This window comes from Grammomys surdaster, unplaced genomic scaffold (genome assembly GCF_004785775.1).
Source record: "Grammomys surdaster isolate TR1022 unplaced genomic scaffold, NIH_TR_1.0 232, whole genome shotgun sequence".
Classification (NCBI taxonomy): domain Eukaryota; kingdom Metazoa; phylum Chordata; class Mammalia; order Rodentia; family Muridae; genus Grammomys; species Grammomys surdaster.
The window spans coordinates 1,257,863-1,277,668 of NW_021604677.1; the positions used below are offsets into that span (position 1 = coordinate 1,257,863).

Genomic DNA, 19,806 nt, shown 5'->3' on the forward strand with positions numbered 1-19,806 from the left:
ACAAATAGTCTGCCATTGATGAACAGATTAATTCCGCTATGTGCTAATTCACATTACAACATAGGCAAGTTTCACAGTTACTCTGCTAAGCCAAGAAGCCAAATACAAGTCTAGAATTAGGCAAGAATTTCTGTAATGAGTAGATCTATGCAGACAGAGAGCTGAAAGGTGATCCCCAGTGACTTTGGGAAAAAGGAGGTTTTTTAATGGGTAGGAATGTGCTCTTGAAATGAAAAAAAAAACATTTTCTACAAATATACAATGTATTTTGATTGCATCTACCCCTCATCACCTCCAATCTACTCATCCCATGTCATGTCACAAAGTCACCCTCCTCATATTTATTTATTAAAGATAATTGATGTTTATTATTACTTTTTTATTTATACTCTGCATCCAATTAGTAAGGATCATGTAGGAATAGGTATGTGGCTACTGACTTAGTGTACATGTATAGTCAGTCTACCACTGGTCATATTCTCAAACCAAAATGATTCTCCCTCCCAAGAAGACAGCAACTGCAATCAGCATTTCAGCTAGGATGAGGACCTCAGAATCACCTTCTCCATGGCTAAGAATAGGCATAAAAAAACAAAGATCCACAGGAATCCCATAAAAACACTAACCTGAAATCCATAATACACAAACAACATGTGGAGTAAAAAGAGAAAAAAATCAATATATAAATAACAATGAAATATAAAAGGTAAATTACAATAAAGTTCTGAGAGGACTTTATGAAACCAGGAGCCTCCATAGATGTAAATTTTCTGTTGGCAATCTGCTGCTGAACATGACGACTGCACAAAAAAAGCCTCAACAGATAAAAACAGATTAAAATAATCCCATGCATTCTAACAGATTACCACGGACTAAGATGGGTCTTCAATAACAACAACAACAAAATAGAAAGCCCACATACACATTGAAACTGAGAAACTCTCTACTCAATAATAACTTGGTCAGGGAAGAAATAAAGACTTTATAGAATTTAATAAAAATGAAGGCACAGCATACTCAAACTTATGAGACACAAAGCATTACTAAGAGGAAAATTCATAGCATCAAATTAACCAAATCTGAAATGAAAAGGGACACATAACAGAAACTGTGGAAATCATCACATCCTACTACAAAAGCCTATACTCAACAAAACTAGAAATTAAATGAAATAGGTGACTTTTTAGACAAATATCAAGTACCAAAGATAAATTAGGACCAGATAAACTATCTAAACAGTCCCATAATCCCTAAGGAAATAAGAGCAGTCATTACAAGTCTGCCAACCAAAAAAGCCCAGGGCCAGATGGTTTTAGTGCAGAATTCTATCAGGCCATCAAAGAAGACCAAATACCAATACTTCTCAAACTGTTCCATGAAATAGAAACAGAAAGGAATACTACCTAATTCATTTTGTGAAGCCACAGTTATATTGACATCTAAACTACACAAAGACCCAACAAAGAGAACTTCAGACCAATTTCCCTTTATAAATACCCAATACAATTCTCAAAAATCTAATCCAAGAATGTGTCAAAACAATCATTGGCCATAATCAAGTAGGCTTCATCCCAGGGATGCAGGGATGGATCAACGAGAAAAAAAAAAAAGAAAGAAAATCCATCAATGTAATCCACAATAAACAAATTCAAAGGAAAACACCATGATCATCTCATTAGATGCTGAAAAAACCTTTGACAAAATATAACACCCTTTCACATTAAAGGTCTTGGAAAGATCAAGAATTCAAGGCACGTACATAAACATAATAAGGCAATATACAGCCAACCAACTGCCAACGTCAAATTAAACGAAACTTGAAGTGATCCCACTAAAATCAGGGACAAAACAAGTCTGCCCACTCCCTATTTATTCAATATAGTATTAAAAGTTCTAGCTAGATCAATTAAAAGGAGATCAAAGAGATACAAAGTGGAAAGGAAGAAGTCAAGGTATCACTATTTGCAGATGACAGTATATATAAGCAACCCCCAAAATTCTACTGGAGAACTACTATACCTGATAAACAACTTCAGCAATGTGGCTGGATATAAAATTAACTCAAACACATCAGTAGCCTTCCTCTATACAAAGGATAAATGGGTTGAGAATGAAATTAGTGAACAAAACCTTTCACAGTAGTCACAAATAATACAAAATATCTTGGCATAACTAACCAAGCATGTGAAATATCTGTATGACAAGAACTTCAAGCCCCTGAATAAGAAAAAAAAATACTGAGGAAGACCTCAGAAGATGGAAAGATCTCTCATGCTCATGGATCAGTAGGATTAACCTAGTTAAAATGGCCATCCTACCAAAAGCAATATAAAGTTTCAATGCACTCCCCATCAACATTCCAATTTGTTTCTTCACAGACATAGAAAGAGAAATTCTCACCTTCATCTGGAATAACAAAAAATCCAGGATAGCAACAACAATGCTCAAAAATAAAAGAACTTCTGGGGAAAATAATCATCCCTGACCTCAAGCTGTACTACCAAGTAATAGAGACTTAAAAAAAAATCATCGTGTTGGGACAGAGACAGAGAGGTAGATTAACGGAATAGAATTGAAAACCCAGAAATAAATGCATACAGTTACGGTCACTTGATCTTTGACAAAGAAGCCAAAACCATACAGTGGGTTGGCGGGGGGGGGGGGGGGGATGACAGCATTTTCAACAAATGGTGCTGGTCTAACTGGCAGTCTACATATAAAAAGAATCCAAATTGATCTATTTTTATCTCCTTGTACAAAGCTCCAGTCCAAGTAGATCTAGGACCACCACATAAAACCAGATACATTGAATCTAATAGCAGATAAAGTGGGAAAAAAAGCTTGAACACATCAGCACAAGGGAAATTTTCCTGAATCTAAACCAATATCTCAGGCTCTAAGATCAAAAACTGAACATGGGACCTCATGAAACTGAAAAGCTTCTATAAGCCAAAAGACATTACCAATAGGACAAAATGGCAAACTACAGATTGGGAAAAGATCTTTATCAACCCTACATCCAATAGAGGGCTAGTATCCAAAATATAAAAAGAAGTTAAGATTCCAGAAAAGCAAATAACCCAATTAAAAATGGAGCAAAGAGCTAAACAGAGAATTCTCACCTGAGGAAACTCAAGTGGCCAAGAAGCACCTAAAGAAATGTTCGACATCCTTAGTCATCAGGGAAATGAAAATCAAAACAACCCTGAGATTCCACCTTACACCAATCAGAATGGCTAAGATTAAAAATGCAGGCCACAGCAGATGCAGGCAAGGATGTGGAGGAACACTCCTCCATTGCTGGTGGGATTGCAAGCTGGCACAACCACTTGGAAAATCATTCCAGAGGTTTTTCAGAAAATTGGAAGTAGTTCTACCTAAAAACCCAGCTATACCACTACTGGCATATACCCAAAAGGTTCTCTAGCATACAACAAAGACATGTGCTCCTTTATAGCAGCCTTATTTATAATAGAAGCTGGAAACAACCCAGATGCCCCTCAATGGAAGAATGGATACAGATAAAATGAGGACATCTTGAGTTTTGAAGACAAATAAATGGAATTTAAAAATATCATCCTGAATGACATAACCCAGATCCGAAAGAACAAACATCGTATGTACTCACTGATAAGTGGGTATTAGCCCAATTACCCATGATACAATTCACATACCATATACAGCTTAACAAGAAGGAAGGCCAAAGTGTGAATGCTTCAAACACACTTAGAAGGGGGAACAAAATAATCATGGGAGGCAGAGGGAGGGAGGGAATTGGGTAGGAGAGGGTACGGGAAGGAAAAAAGACGAGGCAGGACCAAGTATGAGAAAAGACAGGAGAGAAGTCCAGAGGGTCATGAGAATGAAAAAACATACCAGTGAGGGGTGGGAAACTTCGGGAACCACTATAAAGTCCCAGACATCAGGCATGAAAGAGGCCTCTAGGATCCATTGTGGATGACATTAGCCGAAATACCCAAGAACGGAGAAATAGAACCTGAAGAGACCACCTCCAGTAGATAGACATAGCCCCCAGTGGAGGGATGGAGCCACCTACTCATCTCAAAATTTTTAACCCAGAATTGTTCCTGTCTAAAGGAAATACAGGGATAAAATGGAGCAAGTACTGAAGGAAAGGCCATCCAGAGACTGTCCTACATTGTGATCAATTCCATCCACAGACACCAAACCCTGATACTGTTGCTAATGCTAAGATGTGCTTGCAGACAAGAGCCTGGTATGGCTGTCCCCGTAGGAAGAACAACAGTGTCAACTAACTGGACCCCTCAGAGCTCAGATTAAACCACTAACCAAAATGGTTAGTGTGCAGGTCCATGGCTCTAGCTACATATGTAGCAGAGGACTGCCTTGTCTGGCATCAATGGAAAGGAAGGCTCTTGGTCCTGTGGAGGCTTGATGCCCCAGAGAAAGGGAATGCTAGAGGGGTGAGGCAGGTGTGGGTGGGCAAGAACCCTCTTAGAGGCAAAGGGAAGGGAGATGGGAAGAAGGGTTCATGGAGGGGAGACGGAGAAGGGGGATAACATTTGAAATGTAAACAAATCTCAGAGGCCTTCAAGAGTCAGACATATTCAGAGGCAGATGCTCACAACTAGCCATTGAACTGATCATGGGGTTCTCAATAGAGGAGTTAGAGTGAAGACTGAAGGAGCTGAAAGGGTTTGTGGCACCATGAGGAGAGCAACAATACCAACCAACCACAGCTCCCAGGGTCTAAACCACCAGCCTGGGAGCACTTAGGGGGGGATCCAGGGCTTCAGCTGAATATGTAAAAGTGGAGGGCCCTGCTGGGCATAGGTGGAAGAAGAGAACCTTGACCTCATGTAGGCTGGATGCCCCAGGGGGTGGGAATTTTGAGGGTGGGGAGGTGGGAGTGGGGGGGGGGTTAGATAGAGGTTACATCCACAGAGAAGAAGGAGGAGGGGCGAGGGGATTGGGGGTTCCGAGGGGGTGGTGGGGGATGGGGTAAGGGGACAACATAGGAAATGTAAATAAATCATCCAATAAAAAAAAAAAAAAAAAGAATTTAAAAAACTGCAAAAAAAAAAAAAAGAAATGTAAACAAATAAAATGATTAATAAATAAAAAACAAGTGGTAATAAAATCTAAAGCAATATATTTAATAATACAATAATATAATTATATTTATAATATAACAGATTATAATTATATTAATTATAATTATAATAACAATATATTTAAGCCTCTTTTCCACAATGGGTTTGCCACTAGAACATAAATGTTGTGAAAACCACCACAAATTTAAAGCTAAAATGAGGAAGGAAAACATTCATATCAATATTGCCCCCATTAAACACGGTATTCGGGGAAATCCACCAGACTTTCCATCTAATCTGGAAATATGATGGGATGAACAAACAAATCATTGAAAAGTTTGATAAGAAGTCTGCTGGGGAGGGAAGTCTTTGGGCTCCTCCAAATACACATGCATCTTGGTCTTGGATAAATTGAAAACTCAGCATGAGAATGTTGTCACTATTGACATCTCCTGTGGAAATTTAAAACCAGAAAATATTTTTTGACTGTCACTGATAGCCAAGACACAGAGACTAATTGTGCTGATGTTGGTGAATTTGAAGCTGATATCTCTAAGAATGGGCAGAAGTCTGAACTCCAGGTTTACACCCTAGGCGTGAAATAGCTAAGTATTGGTGTCAACAAAATGGATCCCATAGGGCCATTCTATAGGCTGAAAAGATAAGCGGAAATTGTTAAGGACCTCAGCATCTACATTATGAAAATTTACTATAATAGCATGTGTGCCAGTTTCTGACAGTGATGGTGACAGCATACTGGAGCCAAATGCTAATATGACTTGGTTTGAGAGATGAAAAGTTGCCCCCAAAGATTGCAGTGCCAGTATGACCATACTTCTGGAAGCTTTGGATTGTATCCCACCACCAATTCACCCAAATGACAAACCTTTGCAACTGACTCTACAATGTCTATAAAATGAGTGGTATTGGTGCTATCCCTGTGGACGAGTAAAGACTGGTATTCTCAAACCTAGCACAGTGATTACCTTTGTTCTAAGCAACGTTGCAACAGAAGTAACATCTATTGAAATGCACCATGAGGCTTTAAGTGAAGCTCATCTTGGGGAAAATGTGGGCTTCAATGTTAAGAACATGTCTGTCAAAGACATTAGATGTGGCAATGTTGCTTGTGTCAGCAAAAATTGCCCACTAATGGCTTCACTGCTTGGGTGATTATCCTGAATCATCCAGGCCAAATTAGTGCTGGCTATGTCCCTGTACTGCATTGTCACATAGCTCACATAGCTTACCGATTAAAGAAAAGACTGATCACTCTCTGTCAAGAAGCTGGAAGTTGGCCCAAAATTCTTGAAATTTGATGATGCACCCACTGCTGATATGGTTTCAGGCAAGCCTATGTATGTTATGAGACTACCCTTCACTGAGTGATTTTTTTTCTGTATGTGACATGAGTCAGACATTTGTGGTAGGTGTCATCAAAGACATGTACAAGAAGAATGCTGTAGATGACAGTCACCAAGTCTTCTCAGAAATCTCAGAAGGCTAAGTGACTATCATCCCTAAAACCTGAAACTGCAAGCTTACTCAGTGGTGGAAGAAGGTCTCAGAATTGCTTGCCTCAGTTGGCCATTTAAGCATAATAGTAAAAGATGGAGTGATGATAAAAAATATAGGGTAAAACACTCAGAAGGAAAGGATATTTTGTAAACCATGTGGTGTGTGTATGTGTGTGTGTGTGTGTGTGGCAATTTTAAGTTATTAGTTCTCAAAACCAGGACTTGATAATGGAAACAAGTTCACCAAAAATCTGTCAAACAATTTTGAGACCCATTAAAATGAGTTTAATGAGAAAAATAATCTTTAAATCTCTTTAAAGAGTAGGATCTGAACTTTCTTCAGATTAATTCTAGTGAGTCTATTAGAAAAGATCCATATACAGAAAAATTCAGGATTGAAGGGAATCCCAACCAACTCAACCAACTTCCTTTATAATTTAGATGAAACACAAAGGCAAATCAAAAAATCAAATGAAGATTCCTTAAACAGTTCTCTAATTCAGAGTGTAATATGCAAGAAAGATCAGCAAAGAAAAAAAATTTAATATCATCCTCTAAGATCAAGTGTCCACAGACCAATAAATCTCAATAATATATGGATCAAAACACTTTCCAATAAAAATGCAGTGGCACTATTGAGAAGATTATCTACTAGTCATAAAAGAAAAAGAAGCAAACAGGGCAGTAGAGTCACATTAACCCCAGAAAAGATTACTTGGAAATTTATGCAGATAGTCACCTATTCTCAAAGAAAAATTGTCAATTAATTAACATTTTGCGAAGAAGCAAAAAAAAAAGATATGATTTTAAGTGTAGCACATAGAAGACAAGATAAAATGTAGTATTATGAAAAACTATGAATGCTAGACAGGGTATTGTTTCCCTGATTTCTTTCTCAGCCCATTTATCATTTGTATATAGGAGGGCTACTGATTGTTTTTGAGATAATCTTTTGTACCAGGCACTTTACTGAAGGTGTTTACCAATTGTAGGAATATTAATTTTGGAGGCTGCTTACTTATACTACCATATCATCTACAAAGAAAACTACTTTGATTTCTTCCTTTCCAATCTGTATCCCCTTTATCTCTTTTAGTTGTTTGTCTTAATGCCCTAGCAAGAACTTGAAGTACTATATTGAATGGTACAGCCTTCCCTTGTTACTGACTTCAGTAAAATTGCTTTGAGTTTCTCTCTACTTAACATGCTGTTGGCTATCAGCTGAATTAAAATTCCTCTACTGATACTAGTTTGCTGGATGCTTCTGCTATTGTGTTTAGGTAGTTCCCTTTTATCCCTGATCTCTCCAAAACTTTTATCATGATAGAGTGTTGGATTTTGTCAAAGGCTTTTTCAGCATTGAATGAGATGATCATGTGATTTTTGTCTTTCATTATATTTATAAAGTGGATTACATTGACAGATTTTTATATGTTGAAGCATCCCTACATCTTTGGGATGAAGCCTAGTTGATTATGGTGGATTATCTTTTTGATATGTTACTAGATTCAGTTTGTGGGTATTTTATTGAAAATGTTTGAATCAATGTTGATTAGGGAAATTTGTAATTCTTTTTCTTTGATGAACCTTTGTGTGGTTTGAGTATCAGAGTGACTGTGGTCTCATAAAATGAATTTGACAATGGTCTTTCTGTTTCTATTTTTGCCATAATTTGAGGAATATTGGTATCAGCTCTTCTTTGAAAGGCTGGTAGAATTCTGCACTAAAACCATCTGGCCATGGCCTTTTGTTTGCTTGTGTATTTAGGACACTTTTAAGGATTGCTTCTATTTCCTTGGGGGTTATAGGTCTATTTAAATCATTTACCTGATCTTAATTTAACTTTGGTAAATGGTACCTATTAAGAAAATTGTCTATTTCTTTTGGATTTTTTAATTTTCTGAGTATAGGTTTTTGAAGTATGAGCTAATGATTGTGCTTTATTTCCAGGGTGTCTGTTATTATGTCTCATATTTCATTTCTGATTTTATTAATTTTTATATTCTATGTTTTTTACTTAGCTTGGATTAAGTTTTGTCAATTTTGTTGATTTTCTAAAAGAAGGAACTCTGTTTCATTTATTTTTTGTTTTTCCTTTGTTTCTACTTTATTGATTTCAGCCCTCAGTTTGATTATCCTGCCATCTGTTTCTCTTGGGTACATTTACTTCTTTTTGTTCTAGAGCTTTCCTAGTGCTATGAACTTTACCCTTAGCACTGTTTTCATTGTGTTCCATACATTTGGGTATGTTGTACCTTCATTTTCATTGAATTCCAGAAAGTCTTTAATTTCTTTCTTCATTTCTGCCTTGACCCAGTGGTCATTGAGTAGAGAGTAGTGGTCATTGAGTTGTTCATTGTCCATGCATCTTTAGGCTTTCTCTTGTTTCTGTTGTTGAATTCCAGCTTTAACCTACTGTGGTCTAATAGGATATGGGGGATTATTTCTGTTTTCTTGTATCTATGGAGCTTTGCTTCATGACTATGTGATCAGTTTTTGAGAATGTTCTATGAGGTTTTGAGAAAAAAAATGTGTTTGTAAATGTCCTGTAGATATGTTAGGTCCATTGTTTTTCTGTTTACTTTTTGTCTGGATTACCATTTCATTAGTGAGAGTGGGGTACTAAAGTTTCCCACTATTATCATGTGAGGTCCAATATGTAACTTAAGATTTAATAATGTTTCTTTTACAAGTGTGAGTGCTCTTTTGTTTGGGGCACAGATGTTAAGAATGGAAATATCACTTTGGTGGATTTTTTTTGATGAGTATAAAATGTCTTCCATTTCTGCTTATTAATTTTGGTTGGAAGTCTATTTTGTTAAATATTAGAATTCGATATGCCAGCTTCCTTCTTGGAACTATTTGCTTAGAAATCTTTCTTCCAACCCTTTACTCTCAGGTAATATCCATCTTTGATATTGTGGTGTGTTTCTTGAATATAGAAGAATTTTAATCCAGCAACTTGACTGCTGTGGTAAGGAATCACATCCAAAGACCTAAGTCTGTTTGATCTGGCTGGAAGGCAGACACAACACATACTTTTAATCCCTCTGATTGTAATATAGACATACCTTTAAGGTAAAATTAGTTTATAGAAGGAAGCATCCATGCTTGAAAGTAATATCTAATTGAGAGGTATCCAAAGTGACAAATCAGAGAAAGATTTGACAGAATGAGTAAGAGATAGGTTATACCCAACTCTCATAAGAACAATACAAAGGAGAAGCTATTTAAGAGTAGTGCAAGGTGTTCAGTGACTCAGTTGGGACTCACTATAGTGAGTGCAGTGCAGCAGACTGAAACATTGAAGGCCTACTAGATGGAGACTAGGAGCTGAAGCTTTCAAGGTCCGGGCTTGTAGATTAGATTGTACAGAGGCATGAAGTTCACAGGTCTAGGTATAGTTAGAAAAAAAAAGTGCTCTGGGCTCATCACAAGCTGTGTATTTGCATAGCTTACATAAAGCTTACGTGTGTGTGTGTGTGTGTGTGTGTGTGTGTGTGTGTGTGTGTTTCCTTGTCTTATGTATGTTAACTCTTGTTAAAAAAAATATCAAAATATTAGTCAGTTCCCCAGCACCATAGCAAACTGCCTGAGATTATTTGGCTCACAATTTAGGAATTCTTAATCCATGTTCGATTGGCCCTGTTGTTTGAAATGACAGTTGTATGACAAGACAGCAAACCTTAGTAAAAAATGTATCACAGAGAAAAAAATATACCTCATAAGAGTTTTAAAGGGGAAACATAGGGGAGATGATGGGGTCAGGCTTCGACAGTTCCCTTCAAAGACATGTCGCTAGTGACTCGACTGTTAAAATGTTCCACTCACTAGTAACACCACCCTTGATACCAACCTCATAACATATGGGTCTTTATGTGCATTTAAAATCTAAATTTTAGCAACATTGATCTACAGGACATCATGACTTAGCAGCACAGTACACTGAAGCACATGGGAGTTTTTCCTTTGTGATTCCATGACTCACTGGAAGCTGTACTAAGCATCAGGACATCATAGTGCACATGTGACTAGAATGAAAAAAGGTCCAAATTCACATTGTAAGTATGGTGTCAGCTGGCTGTATATGTCTTTCATTGTAAAGTCAAATTTATTAATTCCAAACATTTGAAGTTAGGAAACACCTATACTTGTAAATAACAAACAAAACTCCACTTTATAAAAGCAGACAGAAGAATATTTTATAATGCTGCATTATTTAAGTTGTTTACAATAAAGTCATTACTTTTACAGTAATACAGAGTAATATAAAGCAACAAAGTAAACATATTATTTTGAGAAAAAAAAAAACTTCAAAATGCTTTACAAATCATTTCTCCAGTACACAACTTTCTCAGCTTGGGCTTTTGCTATTCTTTAGACAAACATTCTGTGATGTTCCAGTTAGAAACAAGAGAATAAAAACTTTTTTTTCTGTAGCTACTCAGCTCTGCAGCTGTAGCTGGAAGCAGACATAAATGCTGACTAAGTGGATATATATGGTGGTACTTCACACAAACTGTATTTACTGGAATGGATAGGGGCCCAGGTTGGAATGTTTGACCTCTCACATTACTGAAGCTCAGAAATTAGCTTTCTGCCTCTAATCCCTTTCCTGTCTCTCTGTATACACCCTGTTTCTGCTTTAAGACTCATTGATTTGAAAGAACCTTAGATTTCTAAAATCTCAAGATTACTTTTCAAGACTCTTAACAGCGTTGATCATATAAACACAGCTTAGTGTTCTCTCTTCATTGCCTTCACAGTCTCTGTGCATGTGATTTAAAATAGTGTTTAATTCATTATTTCACTGCGTGTGTGTGTGTGTGTGTGTGTCCGCACGCGTGCGCGTGCCTGCATGTGCGGTGCGCTCAAGTGAGCACACCCCCCTTGGAAAGCATATAGAGATCAGGGTGAAGTCTCCAGAGTCAGTTCCTTTCACTGTCAGTTCTTGGGGACAAGTTTAGGTCATCATCAGACTTACAATTTTACCTCTTGAACCCGTATCTGTCTTGATACCTTGCATTGCATGATTTCCATATGTCACTTGCAGTTAAATACAATATACCACAAAGGCTGAGACTATTCCTTTGAAATCCTAGAATTCAAGACAGACTACAAAGTAGATCATTCAGAAGCATTTGTTGAGCTAAAATAAACAGAGAGGTATACGTGTACATATTAATCTATCAAATTAAATGTATACCTTGCCACACCAAGACTTCAGATCTTCTCCTTTGAAGATAAGTTTAAAACTGGTAGCTTCCTTCTTTTTCCCTCCTTTTTTTCATGTTTCTTCACTATCCAATGATGGCAAACATGAAATGTCCTCTAAATTAAATCAATATAGCAGGCATTCATAAGTAACACCATTCAGACCATTACAATTTGTTCTCTCTTGTCCTAATTATAACTAAAGTTCCCTACATAGTGAAATGTCTGCCTGTGAGGAGTAAATTTTTGAAATATTAAGAATATAATTGAATAACAAATTAGCTCACAACCTGCAAGCTCCGAATATGCTCCACTATTACTTGAGAGCATCGAATGTGGCTTTCACATCTTAACCTATCAAATATCAGTTATACTACTCCCACTATCTTAGGTATCATCCTTTACATTCATTCAACCTCATCCTCCAGCACTTCACTAGATGGCTGTCTCTAACTCATAATGAGGAACCTGTTGTAATATGAAGTAGAGTTGAGTCTCTCAAACTTAGTGCTTCACAATTGAAATCTTGGAGGGCTGTCCTAATTTCCCCTTGATTCCTGGAATTTGTAGGAAGACAATTATGTGTCAGTGACATAACACTATCTTCCTGCAGTTTTTGGACTTTTTTTCTGCTCAGCAATAAAGGTAATTTTGCAAACCAGTGTTAGAAGTTGTTGAAAATTTCCCCAAATGTTTCATAAAGACAGTATTGATAGTTGAAAGTTTAAGTTATGGGTGGAGGTATACACCTGTAATCTCAAGTATTGAGGAGGCTAAGGCAGGCAGATAAGTTTAAGGCCAGCATGAACACTTCATTGAGACTTGGATTCAAGGTGAAAAATGAAAGATAGAGATAGGAGACTCTTCTGGAAGCCACAGAGCAACTAGCTTGCTGTATGGAGGTAGAAGCAGCAAGAGAGACCTTCCTCTAACAATTTGGAAGGAAAAAAATGAGTCCTTAAAGATGTCTGACTTCTGTATACCCAAATCCCCAATCCCCCCCCTCGCTCACACACACACACACACATCAATGATAAATAATATTAAAAACAAATTTAAAAGAAACTATTGAGATGTTGGCCCAGTGATGACATATTTATTTAGCAATAGAATGCTCTGAGTTTAAAACTTGGTATTAAAATTTTTAAAGGAAGAAAGAAAGAAGGAAAAAGAAAGAGAAGGAAAAGCAAGAAAGGAGAGAGGGAAAACACAGTGATGGAGGAGTGAGTAGAAGGTAAGAAGTAGAAGACGAAAAGCAGATAGGAAGGAACAGGACAAGGAGGGAGAAGTGGAAAGGGAGAGAGGAAAGGATAGAAAGGAGGGAAAGCAAAAAGGAGAAAGGAATAAGAAGGACCACAGGGAAGGGCTAAGGGCTGCTAGATATAAAGCTTTGCTGGGATTGTTTCTAGATCACACACAGCATGATAGCCCACACTTGTAATCTCATTGTTATGGAGGCAGAAAAAGACTCCTGGAGCCTACTCAGTGAGCAAATCACGCTCAAAAATATCAAGAAAGATGGGACCTGGGGTATGACACCTGAGGTTGACTTCTGTCCTTTCCATGCATGTGCCCATATATTCACACACACATGAGCATATGCACATGCACACACACATATGCACACATTGGGGGAGAAGAATAATAGAAGAAATATAATTATATTTTTAAGTGTTTTATTTATTTTTATTTTGTATAATAATACTATGGTTGTAAAGGAAGGCAATATTGTGGTAAACTAGAATAGAGTAGGTTCTGGTCAGTCACTATGATCTCCTAGTCATCCTCTGCTCTGAACTCTTCATCTTGCCTTTCTCATCCAAATAGAGAACTCTTGTGACATCTGTGGCTTGAATTTGCATTCCACAGGTTTACTAAAGAACATCAAATATCTAACTTTTGCTGTTTCTCTGCTTTCTGATATACCATTTGGGGTTTCTAATTTGAATACATTTGTACCCTGTATAAAATTAAATTCAGATTGTACATTCACTCATGTTTGTTCCCCAGAAGGTCTTTTCCTTCTCTTAGCAGCCTGATTGCATATGCAATTTTATTAAATTAATATACACTCATGGAATCATTTGGATATGACTATTTGCTATTCATAATATATATTTTGTTTCTTCTGAGAAAACATTTGGGCTTCTAACAAATAACTTTGTTAAAATACAATAGCATAAGATAGACTATATGGATAGACTTTTCACTAGTAGAAAATAAAACACTTATTAAAAATATAGACTTTCCCATAACAACCTCTTAAAGATCCATTCTAAAAAGATAATGTAAGGGCATTTTTATGGTATCATTAAAACTTGTGGCAGCTTAAACTAAAATAATATTTGATATGAAAATGGTTACTTTGGTTGTTTATAGCTTCAGATTTATTGCTACCTTAATGTTTGGGCTTCTAGCTATGGCTTCGGTTTTATTTTATGCTTTTTTAAACCCTGTAAAGAAGCACTATTTCTTAAAAATAATACCAAAGGTTTTTATGCCAACCATTCTAAAAAAACTGACTTTTTAGTGAATGTAAATTTTAGGTCATTACGTTGAGAGTGATAGGTATGCTTCATAGGATTGGTAATAGCAAAAAGGTGCAGTGATTAGGACAACGTTAGACAGTAAATAAGGAAGCAACAAAAGAAACCAAGAAAAAAATCACAAGACTGTAGAGTTCTTTGTATACTGTTAATGTAATAGAAGTCATAGTGAGTGTGCAGGGGTGAGCAGGAAATGAAATGGTTCTAAGTACATTTTTAAAGACACCTTGTGGTAGTTTGAATGACAATGACCCTCATAGGCTCATATGTTTAGATATTTGGTCCCCAGATGGTAGAACTGTTTTCAGAAGGAACAGGAGGTATGGCATGTCACTGGGTATGGGCTTTAAGGTTTCAAAATGTTCATGCCAGGCCTACCCAGTCTCAGTCTCTCTCTGTGTCTCTCTCTCTCTGTCTCTCTCTCTCTCTGTCTCTCTCTCTTTGTCTCTCTCTCTCTCTTTCTCATAGTATATCCAATTTGAGCTTTTCCCCAATTAGCTTCCAAATACATGAGACTCAGACTGGTTATTTTATTTGGCTTTGAAAATTACTGGAGGGTAATCTGTAATCTACTTTTCTATTACTGCCCTGGCTACCTCCCAAGTGGTGTACCCCAGATACTTGCTGTTTGTCCTGGCCATGTGGTCATCATCCATCTCACCGCATGACTGCTTCCTCCTCTCCTTTTGTCTCCTTGTCCACTTTGTCTCTCCTCCTCCAACCAGGTCACTCCAAATTCATCTATCTGCAATCCCTCCAGTTATTGCCTGTAGCCAATTTTATTTAACCAATAGTTTCAAGAAACAAAGTTTGCGCAACAAAAGCTTGTATACATGAAAAGTTACTTGTAGGGCTAGCTCTTCGGATATAGAATTTAGCATTACAATGTATTTCCTCTCCTCTCCTCTCCCTTTCCCTCTCCCCTCTCCCCTCTCCCCTTCCCTCTCCCCTATCCCCTCTTCCCTTTCCCCTCTCCCCTCTCTCCTCTCCCCTTTCTCCTCTCCCCCTTCCCCTCCCCCTCCTCCTCCCCTCCCCTCCCCTCCCCCCTCCCCTCCCCTCTGCTCTCCTCATCCTGTGGATCAGGATGTAATGATCTCAGCTACTGCTTCAGTATAATGCTAATCTGCTTCCTGCCATGATGACTAATCTAGTGATTCTCAATCTTCCTAATGCTGAGACCCTTTAATATAGTTACTTATGTTGTGGTGACACCCAACCATACACTATTTCATTGCTACTTCATATCTGTAATTTTGCTGTAGTTATGAATCATAAATATCTGTGTTTTCCATAGTCTTAGGTGACCACTATGAGAAAGCTGATCTCCTAAAGGGGTCATGAATTCCCCAAAGGGGTCATGACCTACAAGGTTTAGAACCACTGGACTAATCCTCTGACACTATAAGCTAGGCCTTAATATGCTTTAAGAGTTGCCTTTATCATGGCTGTCAGTTATTTTTCCACAGTAATAGAATAGTAACTAAGACACTTCTCTCGGTGCTATCCCTTCAATAATACAGAGTGAGCAAGACTAAAATCAGTACAGTGATTGTGGTAGCTTCAGAAATGTTGCCTTGTGCTGAGTGGTCAGGTATGGTTATATTCTAGAGCTCTTATGTCTTTAGCAAAACACCTAGTTTTGCCTGCTGTCAGGATTGTATCCTAATATATATATATATATATATATATATATATATTCATAGATACATATGTGTGTATGTATGCATGTGTGTAGTATTCTACACTTTCGCTACTGTTTTTAATTTATACTTTAATAGTTGTTTCATACAACATATTTTAATCATATATGTTCTCCCCCCTCTCAACTCCTCACTCTCCAAACATATGATTGTGTCCATGGGGTGCTTCTTTGCATCATTTGAAGGTAAGTTATAGACATTAAACATAATAAGTTTTACAAATTCTTCATTGTGTATTTTCATGTTTCCTAAGGAGATCATCTTGAGATACTGAATAGATGTTACATAACCAAGTACAATTATAAGATTTGGCAAATTAGGCAGATCCCGGATGGCAGTTCTGCATCCAATCTCACAAAACCCAGAGGAAGTGGGCCTCCCAAGAGCTCTAACCTGGGCAATATCTGAGGTAAGGAGACAGCCAACACTTGCCCCAAACAGGGAATAACTGGGACCTACTGGGACTCAGGAATTCACTCCTGGCCCGGAGCACTAGTTCCTTCCTGTCTGCACCCAAGCACTGAGTAGATCTTGGGCCCCAGATCTAACCCAGTAGTAACATCCACCCCAAACAGTTCTGAAACAACCAAGATAATAGGAAAGACAGGCTCCAGTCAGAGACAGGGAAGGTAGCACTAAGGAGATCCAGATGGCGAAAGGCAAGCACAAGAACATAAGCATCAGAACCCAGGGTACTTGGCGTCATTAGAACCTGGTTCTCCCACACTAGAAAGCCCTGAATTCCCCATACCACCAGGAAAGCAAGATTCAGATTTAAAAATGATGATGATGATGATGATGATGATGATGATGATGATAGAAGACTTTAAGAAGGACATAAATAACACTCTCAAACAATTTGAGGAGAACACAGGTAAACAGGTCGAAGCACTTAAAGAGAAAACACAAAAATCCTTTAAAGAATTACAGGAGAACACAACCAAACAGGTGAAGGAATTGAACAAAACCATTCAGGACATAAAAATGGAAGTAGAAACAATAAAGAAATCATGAAGGGAGACTACCCTGGAGATAGAAAACCTAGGAAAAAAATCAGGAGTCATAGATGTAAGCATCACCAACAGAATACAAGAGATAGAAGAGAAAATCTCAGGTGCAGAAGATACCGTAGAAAATATTGACACAACTGTCAAAGAAAACACAAAATGCATAAAGTTTTAACACAAAACATCCAGGAAATCCAGGACACAATAAGATGACCAAACCTAGGGATAATAGGTATAGATGAGAGTGAAGATTCCCAACTTAAAGGGCCAATAAATATCTTCAACAAAATTATAGAAGAAAACTTCTCTAACCTAAAGAACAAGATGCCCATAAACATACAAGAAGCCTACAGAATGCCAATAGACTAGACCAAAAAAGAAATATCTCCCGTCACATAATAATCAAGACACCAAATGAACAAATCAAAGAAAGAGTATTAAATTCAGTAAGGGAAAAAGGCCAAGTAACATATAAAGGTAGACCTATTAGAATTACACCAGACTTCTCACCAGATACGTGAGAAGATCCTGGACAGATGTCAAACAGACCCTAAGAGAAGTCAAATGCCAGCCCAGGCTACTATACCCAGCAAAACTCTCAATTACCATAGATGGAGAAACCAAGATATTCCATGAGAAAACCAAATTTACACAATGTCTTTCCACAAACCCAGCATTGCAAAGGATAGTAGCAGGAAAGCTCCAATACAAGGAGGGAAATTATACCCTAGAAAGAACAAGAAAGTAATCCTCTTCCAACAAATCCAAAAGAAGATAGCCACACAAAGATAATTCCACCTCTAATAACAAAAATAACAGGAAGCAACAATCACTGTTCCTTAATATCTCTTAACATCAGTGGACTCAATTCTCCAATAAAAAGACATAGGCTAACGGACTGGATATGTAAACAGGACCGAGCATTTTGCTGCATACAGGAAACCTACCTCAGTGACAAAGACAGACGCTACTTTAGAATAAAAGGCTGGAAAACAATTTTACAAGCAAATGGTCCTAAGAAACAAGCTGGAGTAGCCATTCTAAAACCTTCAGCCCTAGAACACAAAGGGAAGGACTCATGGCTCCACCTGCATAGGTAGTTGAGGGTGGCCTTGTCAGGCATCAGTGGAAGTGGAGGGCCTTGGTGCCTGAAAGTTTAGATTCCCTATTGCTGGTGAATTTGAGAGCAGGGAGGCAGGGATGGGTGGATGGTGGGAGCACACCCTCATAGAAACTCCCAGAATTATATGGATTAAACATGACAGAGGCAGGCAGCCAGAAGACTAGATTCTAGAATTCAAACAAAAGATTATCTTGATACTAAAATTTGTTTTGAGAATTGTATATTGCAGAATACACAACCATGGGTTGAGATCTATAGGGGGAAGCTTGTCAACTGGATCTAAAGTAGTGGAGGAATCATTTTGTCTAGGCTTCAGAGACACAAGGAGATGAGTGGGAGAACAGGAAGAACAGAGAGAAGGGCTGGAACTATCATAAGAGAAAGCATAGATACAGGGAATCTCTTTCCATTTCCCCTATGGCTCAAAGTTGTTATAAATGTCCTGAAAAATATTGGGAATCCAGTGTGCTGTTATGCATTCATTTGGATTGATTGTCTAAGGAGTATTGAGGTCAAATTTAATTGCAAAGGTTAACAAGTTTAGAGTTGAGTGTCAGGTGGAGAGGCTGCAGGTTTTCTGAAAGGCATCCCAAGAAGAGAGGGCATGGAACACACCATTTGCATAAATGAGAGCAAGCAAAATTGTCACTGTAACCTGTAGTCTTGGGTGTCTGTAGGACTCTGGAAAAACCAGAGGAAGACTGGAGCCTTTCACTGTGTCTTCACTGCACTCAGCAGCGGTCAGGGGCTTAGCCTGGCTAAGCTTTAGGAGAGACTTAGTGCCTGGTACCAGGGATTTCATGGAGGCCAGAAGGAGCAAAGGACAGGTGAGTGTGAAATGTGAGCTCTGATGTGTGTGTGTGTGTGTGTGTGTGTGTGTGTGCACGTGCATGTGCGTACATACATACATATGTATGTGAGCCACAGGAAGGAGCTGGAGAAAAAAGTCACAACACTCACCAGGGTCTAGAGGAACTGTGGGATTATGGGCAGATCCAAAGGGAAGGTAGGACATGAGGGCAAGAAGGGTTGCAATGGCCCTTTTAGGTCAAAGGAAACTGCAGGATTACAGCTCCATGTATAGTAGGGGTGGGAATCAGGTGAAGAGGGCTGGCAGTAATTCTTCCTCTAAGAGTGTCAGAGGGGTGCCAGACACTCAATGGTCACTTCCTTGGCCTCAGAAAAATGTTCAAACTGACCAAAGGGGAAACTTACCTAATTGCTACTGGTGGATGGGATGCTGAGCAAGAACGTGTGTCTGTTGCAGGTGGATCAGAGATGAGAGATAGGGTCTGTCTTAGTTAAGGTTTCATTGCTATGAAGGGACAACATGACTAAGGCAACTCTTACACAGACAAACATTTAGTTAGGTCTGCCTTACAGTTTCAGAGATTCAGTCCATTATCTTCATGACAGGAAGCATGGCAGAATACAAGTAGACACAGTGCTGGAGGAGGAGCTAAGAGTTCTACATCTTGATTTGAAGGTAGCCAGGAGACTTGTCTTTGCAGGTAGCCAGGAAGATGCTCTTTTGATGGTACCAAGCCTCAAACTTCTTTTCATGACCCCTTCAGTTCTGGGCATTCGACTTCTCCTAAGACTACACCTTCACCAGTGGCCTTTC

At 38.2% G+C, this 19,806-nt stretch overlaps 1 pseudogene; it reads left to right on the plus strand.

Annotated features, from left to right (window-relative positions):
- LOC114626269 overlaps window positions 1-6,586 on the plus strand; it is a 55,169-nt pseudogene extending 48,583 nt beyond the window's left edge.
- Window positions 6,587-19,806: the final 13,220 nt, after the last annotated feature.